The following is a 7,405-nucleotide window of genomic DNA, read 5'->3' on the forward strand; positions in this document are numbered from 1 at the left end:
AAAGAAAACTAGGAGATGCACTCTCCCCACTCCCACTCTGTTGCCACATGGACGTAAGAAGACCTTCCACGCTTTCGTTCGGAAAGGACGCGAAACTGTTGATTCCGCGCGGAGGTCGCTCATATCAGTCAAGTTGCTCATATCAAAGGACGGGCGCCCCCGGCGAGGTTACGCTGCAAAAGGCTGAAGAAACCTGTAAAAAACTCACGATTTCACAATGTTTATGCTTAGAGGCGAGATGGGCCCGGGGGAAAGGGAATAAACGATAATACACAATTTTTGTGCGCGAACACGGTGGAGTAAAAAAAAAAACTGATTAAAGGGTTGTGTTTTGCCAAGATTCATTTACGATTGAACGTGTGGCGTTATTTTAGGCTTTAGTCTGGCGCATAGTTCGCCATGGATGTAGTTAAACATTTCGATGCAGCAGTAAGAACCACGGTTTACGTCAAGCACCCGTAAGGCATTTATGTAAATTACGCCTGTACTCAGTTGATGGTATGCTTATTTTCGCATCTTTTACAAACAGAAAGGAAAAATATCACGAATCTAAATAAGAAAGCAAAACCAAAACCCGTAGGCGAACGTTGTATTATAGCGACATGGCTTAACTCATGGCGAGTTTGTTAACTATAGCAGAGCAAAAACGGCAAAACACTTTAGCGTAAGAGCACTTATTCGGCGGTCAATTGATCGCAGCATAGCGTTATGGAGGAGGAGCTCAAGCTGCAGCAAAATAGAAAGAAAGTAAAAAAATAATTGTTTTTCAACCGAAATGGAAATGCAAAGAAAACGTGGCGCTAAATTGTGGAATGTGTAAATATTTTAAGCCCCAAATGATTTAAATACAGCGCGCAACAAGTAGCATGGTGCAATGCCGAGTGGACCATCGGAATTGAAAGTGAAACAAAAGAAAACAAACCATAAGATGACCATAAAATAAAGGGAATGTCATAACTTGTACCCGAGGGTGTAAGTACTAGCTGATTGCGCGGTATTGTTAGGTTATTTGTTATGTTAACAGTTTTTTGTCTAATTAGCTCAAGCACTAAAAAGACATTTGGCAGGAGGGGTCAGCAGCCATAACTTACCATGCAAGAATGATTGCAGATATTTAGAAATATATTTGACATAATAAAATAATCATGTTCTGTTTGTGCGTTTTTTTACCGAACTTGCAGTTTGAGAATTTGTGTGTTTTTTATCTGTAGGTCATCCGAATTGATGGAACGAAACGCTACACACTCGTTGGTAGGTTGAAGGACGGGGCAAACAAGTGGAGATTAAATTTAAATAAACGATTCAAAATATCATTTCAACACCGAGGAATACAAAATAAGGAAATAGTGTGTCAGATAACGAGGTTGGATTAAATCGAAATCATACAGTGATTTTGTTTTCGTTGCTTTCTGTTCCATTTTTTATTCAAATCCATTGGCAGCAGTCATGTAAAGAGGAAGGAGGGGAAAACGACGACCATCATTTTGCAAGCACCAGCCCCACCATCGAGAGATGCATCGAATGTACGCAACAAGAAAAACTACAAAAAACCCAGCGTAAAATCAAAAAACAAATCTGTTCGGAACAATGAAACCGGGATCGGAAAATTGAATGCAAAGGCGGAGCCGTGGGGAAGCAAACCACTTGTGCCTTGTGCCATGTTTGTGTTTGTGTGAGTGTATGTGTGGGTTTGTTTTTTTTTCCTTTCGAGTAACTCTGTTACAAAGGTCGTTACGATGCCATTCGCCTCCAAGAAACAGGTGCGAAGTGAAACGAGTTTTTCAAGGTTCGTTTATTTCAAGTGAAAGTTTGGCATTTGGCAAAGATAGAAGAAAAGCAAAAAGACGCCCGGTGGAAAGAAGGCGGCTCGCTCTGGCAGCGAACCAAAGCTGTACGAACCAAGATTCACACGCGTCACACGCCTTTTCCCGTTTTCCCAACCAAAGTACCGAAGGTGGAAAAGTATCTCCCGAAAGCATTTCCATGTCATTTTTCTTCGGACTGGATTTTCCCGTACGCTGAACCTGTAGCCTCGTTCGATCCAAGGGTAGTCTGGGAAATGCGGCTTTAATGGGGCACGCCACGGGTCGAATGGTTGTGAACGAAAATGCACTGGCCCTTCGGTGTCCGAAGGGGTGAGTGCACTTTAATTAGATATTATTGATTGGATTACAACTTTTCCAAGCTCGTGAGAATGCCAGTTTCTTCGACCGGAAGCATCGGTTGCGCACAGGAAGCACCGTGAGGTAGTTGCAGGGCAGTTGAATGCTTAATCCATGCCATCGATTGACTACTTTAGACTTCTTGAGAAACCATTCCACTCGTGATCCGAATCCATTCAGCAATCATCGAATGAAATGGTGTTTTTGTTTTAATTATTCATCGCATTTTCATCAGACTACACTGGTAAAAGATAAAAAGATGAAGATGAAGTTAAAACTACTTGAGAAAATTAAGCCACCGCTTCCGTGCGGAAAGTGATCCAAAGTCGGCACGCTGCTTCAAATGGGAAACTTCAAAATAAACGGCTCGTGCCGGCGCCTCTCAAGGCCGCGGCATTACCGACCTCTTTAGTGGCAAGTTTGGTGGAAAACATTTTTAAAAACTTACCCCTCCTCCCTCCACCTCAAAAACCTGCCCACTCCCAGTAAGTGCCCCGTGGCAGGCAAGGCAACACGAGAACTTTACTTTACTAAAGGTGAATAATTAAGCAGTTGGATGGTGCTTGTTTTTCTCTGGCAGCGATTTTCTTCCCGCTAGAGTGCGAAAGCGAAAAAGCGTTTGTGTATGTGTGGCTTTGTATGTGGATCACTCTTAAAAGCCCCGTTACCCTTAGCCTGACTGGTGAATACCGTGCACATGGAAGGGCTCATTCTTTTCCAGTTGCACCATCCTCGTTTGGCGCAGCGTTCCTGCCAGACACCGATGGTGCGCGATGGCGATGGCCAATCTTTCAATCGTACAAGGACCGAAGAGCCGAAGGCAGGGAAGAGAAGCAAGCAAAGGGTGGTCGAGAAAAAGTGAAGCTTTTATCCCGTGAGCAACCGGCAGCCGCCGAACGAGTGAAGAGTTCATTAATCTAAATCTCTTAAACCACAGTACATAAATAAAACATTAATTCCGAGAGCACCAGCGCTAGTTGTTGGCAGCCGTTCTGGAATCGACCCGGGCGTCGGAGTGTTGGGCCGTGGAAAGCAAATTGGGCGAACCAGCGAACGAGCGAGTAAGTTGGAATTGAGATTCCACACTTTCTAGCTGCCGGCGATGGCTTACGGCTATCGGTTGCCCCGCTTGTCGAACGGTTCTTGTGGCAAGAATATGGAGTAGAAATGGAAAAATACAACATATTTATGGCTTTCGAGATCGCAACCACTTACTGATTTGTTTTTTCGGATACACGCGGGGCGCGCCGGGAAAACGGATGACTTTTGGGTGTCTGGTTATTACGGTGAGTAGGTCAGCAGCGGTGAAAGCTCACCAAGGTGGTGGTGATTTTAGGAAGATGTATCGATTGCAAGTAATAGCATTAATCTACCGTTTCTAACGTGCGATAGTTTTATTTTTCTTCTTTCGCTCTGTAGCTGAAGTCTTATGCATACTTCAAATCATGTCTAGCTTTTAATTCTTAAATAATATTTTCTTGGAATTGCAAAACTTGTATTCTCAGTACTCCTTTAATTGTTTTTAGAAGAAATAAAGAAATTAGATGAGATTGCAAAATGTCAACGTTCAAAAATATAAATAATTACTTTAAGAGATAGTACTGTCAAGTGCTTGCGAAATCAGCAATCGGTTTCGTAAAGTTGACTAAAGTAAAAAAGTAAGCATATTCTAAGCTTTGTTTCTAATGAAAGCCAATAAGCCATTTGTTTCTAATGTGAAATACAAAAAAAAAGTCGCATAACGATTGAAACGAAATCAATTAATACGAGAAATAATTCTCGTTTCTTGTTGAAAAAATAAAGGTTGAAAAAACTCAAATTCGATCTTCATTTTATTTTAATTTTCGAATAATACTGAGGTAGTAAATTGATGGATGGAGGAAAATGTTACTATGTCAAATAATAATCAATTTAAATACCAAAATTTAGCCGTTTGTGCATATGAATGTTTTTTTTAATTTTGAAGTCATACCTTGTTAAAAAGAGGGCTAGACAATTTGGTTCTCGGTATTGGTGGAATATCGGATTTTATGAAAAGCCTCATATGAATAAAAAAATCAGTTGTTTTTGAGGAATTAAAATCGACAATAGCATAGCGATCACAATAACCGCTATATGCATGTTAGTGTTGAAAACAAATTTCGTCGGTAATTCCACTAATTTACTACACTTTACACTTTATTAGTTACCATACCATACCTATAGACCATTCCCGCAAATAGGTTCATTTTTGGTGAAATTATTCTGTGATTGGGCATGAGTATTAGCAACATGGTTTAACTTCAAGCTCACTCTTCTTTCCATGAAGTAGGAAAAGTCAAACATGCAAAAATCACTGGATATGAGATATTCAAGCAAAGTTTTCTTTCATCGAGCAAATTTGACACTCCTTCATAGTTTCAGAATCATAAATTACACTCCAGAGCTGTTTCGTCGAAGGTTAACTAATCCTCATATCTTTTAGCGGTTAGAAAATATATAACAACTTTGCTTTGTGTTACGTAATGTTCTTAAATTTTCAGTCAAATATTTTCCTTGAGTGCCACATTGTTAACAGAAACCTTTCCTAGATAAATGCGTTCTGATGAAAGAGTGGTCAGCTCTAATCGTTCCCAAAACCCGAGTTGTTTTTCACACTTGTTTTGTTCTGTTCTTACGTGGGTGTGCTCTCTGTGTGCTTCCATTATTGAGTTTTCAATTACAAACTCTTGGTAAACGCGGGGCGTGGCATGAAAAAGGTATAGTGCTCAGGTAACGACACCAAATATGGCCGAGACCTCGAATGGACATCGAAATAATCAACTAAAGCATGCATCAAATGCGGGCATTGTGCACACAAAATGGCAGTTGGTACTGTTCCGTTCCACCCAAAAGGTAAGGTTTCTCTCTATCTCTGTGTGTTTCATAGTTGGGGCTAGCATGGGTAACGGTTACGTTGAGGGTCAAAGGTTACGGGAAAGTGGCTCAGCAATGTTGCGTACTTACTCGCCTACCCTTCGCACTTCGAGTCCGTCAAATTTTGGTCGTATGCAAATCCAATAGGAGCACCAGAACAACATACTGGTCGGGAGTATCGGATCACATCGGAGGCTGCCCATCATCGACGCCACCGTTCACACCTCCCAAAGGGAGGCTGCGTGGATTGGACAGGGCCATGCAATGCGCAGGTACCTCGATGTGACGATAACGAAGAGTAATGCCCTCCGTGTGGATTCCTCCTACCGTGAACCGATCGAAATGCAGCTGTTCTTGACAGGTCATTCATGTGTGTGTTTGTGTGTGTGTATGTGTGAATTTCATTGCCCTACCGTAAGTAAACCCTTTGCCGTACAGACCGATGGACGCACGGACAACTCACGATGACATGTGGAGCGCAGTGTGAAGTGCTGAGCGAGCAAAGTTTAAATAGGATTTAGGAGATGATTTCTAGAACCGGTGGAAACGTCCAGCCGTGGCCCTTTGGGATGCTGGCATGCGGACGGGACAAAAATCCTGTGCCCTGTAAAGCGACGTTCGACCTCCCAAGACCGCAATGGTGCCACGATGCCGATGGACTCTAACGACTTTGGGCCTTCGTCCTTTTGTTTCGGCGATCGCACGACGGGCACAATCTCGCCCGGGCGGCTTTGTTCGCCGGAGACGAGCATAATCGAATGTCGCTGGTGATAAATGCCAGCTGCACTCAAGTGTGTGCGAGTGTGCTCGTATGTGTGCATGTCTTGGAGGAATTGTAAAGCACTCCCTTGTGCGCCGTTGATGAATGGCCCTTGAACGGTGGGTGGATTGAGTGGTGGGAAATAATTGTTAGTACAACGTCAATATCGGTAGCCGACACAGGATAATAACGACGTAAGGCAACCGATAGTCTCCCAAGGCTCCATCGGATAGACAGTACCGAGGATATTATATTCGTGCAAAGCAAGGATCGGTACTAGTTCTCCAAAATTAAACAATACTTCATACGTAAAAAGCACTTGTTGATAATTTAACATATGTTGCATATTTTAACAACTATTATACACCACAAATCTAAAATTATTGAATTGACTAATTAGCAGTAAGGCCAGGCCGTTCCTTCTGAAAAATTAATAAATAAATAAATTGACCAATTAACTGAAAATACAAAGTACCAGGCGCCTCCATTATTGCTGATGAAGGTATATACAAACGTATCTTGGTAAAAGAGTAAATGAGGCCCCGGCCTTCGTTTTTCCGTTCGTGGCGTTCGACCTTATAAACGACGATGTAACTGAGTACATGCAATAGGTGGTACATCAATTCATAAATATCGACCTACGAGTATTTGAACCGTTGAGTGTACCGTTATTTCGGCAACGCAATCAACCTAGGGGTGCGGTATGAGGGGGGCCCACGGTTCCCCCTAAGTTTTCTAACAAAATAAGCAGAAAAAAGCAAAGCATTGGGAGACTCATCCTTTTCCAAAAAGGGTTGAAAATATTTCGAACTGTTTATAAACAAAAAAAAGGATAAACTGTTCTTTGATTCAGCTAAGCAGGAAACGCAATAAAGGCCTAAACCGTTTCATTTGCAAAGATAGGATTCATATGTACTTATTGTGTGGCTTATCGCTTGTCGTCCGGAGAATTTACTATGAAGACCAAAAACATGTTCATTGACAGCCGATTACATAATGTTGGAGTGATGCCATTTCTGTCAATGTTTTGACCAAACATAGTCGGTTTTGGTTGTAACGCGTTTATATTGTAAGGTATACATTTTGATGATTTACTGTGTTTAATAATAAAATATGGTAAGTATAAGACGTAGTTTTTGTTATTTCGCGAATGGAAAAAGAAAAAAAGCACGAAAACAAAGATGGGAACAGGTGAATTGAACAAAGCAAAAGCTGTGGCAGCAGAATGATATTAAAGCGTCAATTGTTCTGGCAGCAAAATGTTAAATTCAACTATTTTAAATAATAGTCATGACATGTACGAACCCCTTCCAAAAGTTGTTAAAACAATTAATAATTAATTTTATTCATGAACCAATCCGTGCGCTAGTGTACCCGGAAATACAAAACACCGGGCGTCTCCATTTCAATTGAAACAGATCACACGCAGTTTCCACTGTTTACAAACTGATTGCACACTGGATTTTATAATTTTTATGCAATTTAATAATTCCGAAAATATTGAGTTTGTTTACCAGCAATAGCAATATATTAATCAATAATAGAATCGATGCAATAAGGTCACAGTAACACCTATGAGCAACGAAAG

This window comes from Anopheles ziemanni, chromosome 2 (genome assembly GCF_943734765.1).
Source record: "Anopheles ziemanni chromosome 2, idAnoZiCoDA_A2_x.2, whole genome shotgun sequence".
Lineage (NCBI taxonomy): Eukaryota > Metazoa > Arthropoda > Insecta > Diptera > Culicidae > Anopheles > Anopheles ziemanni.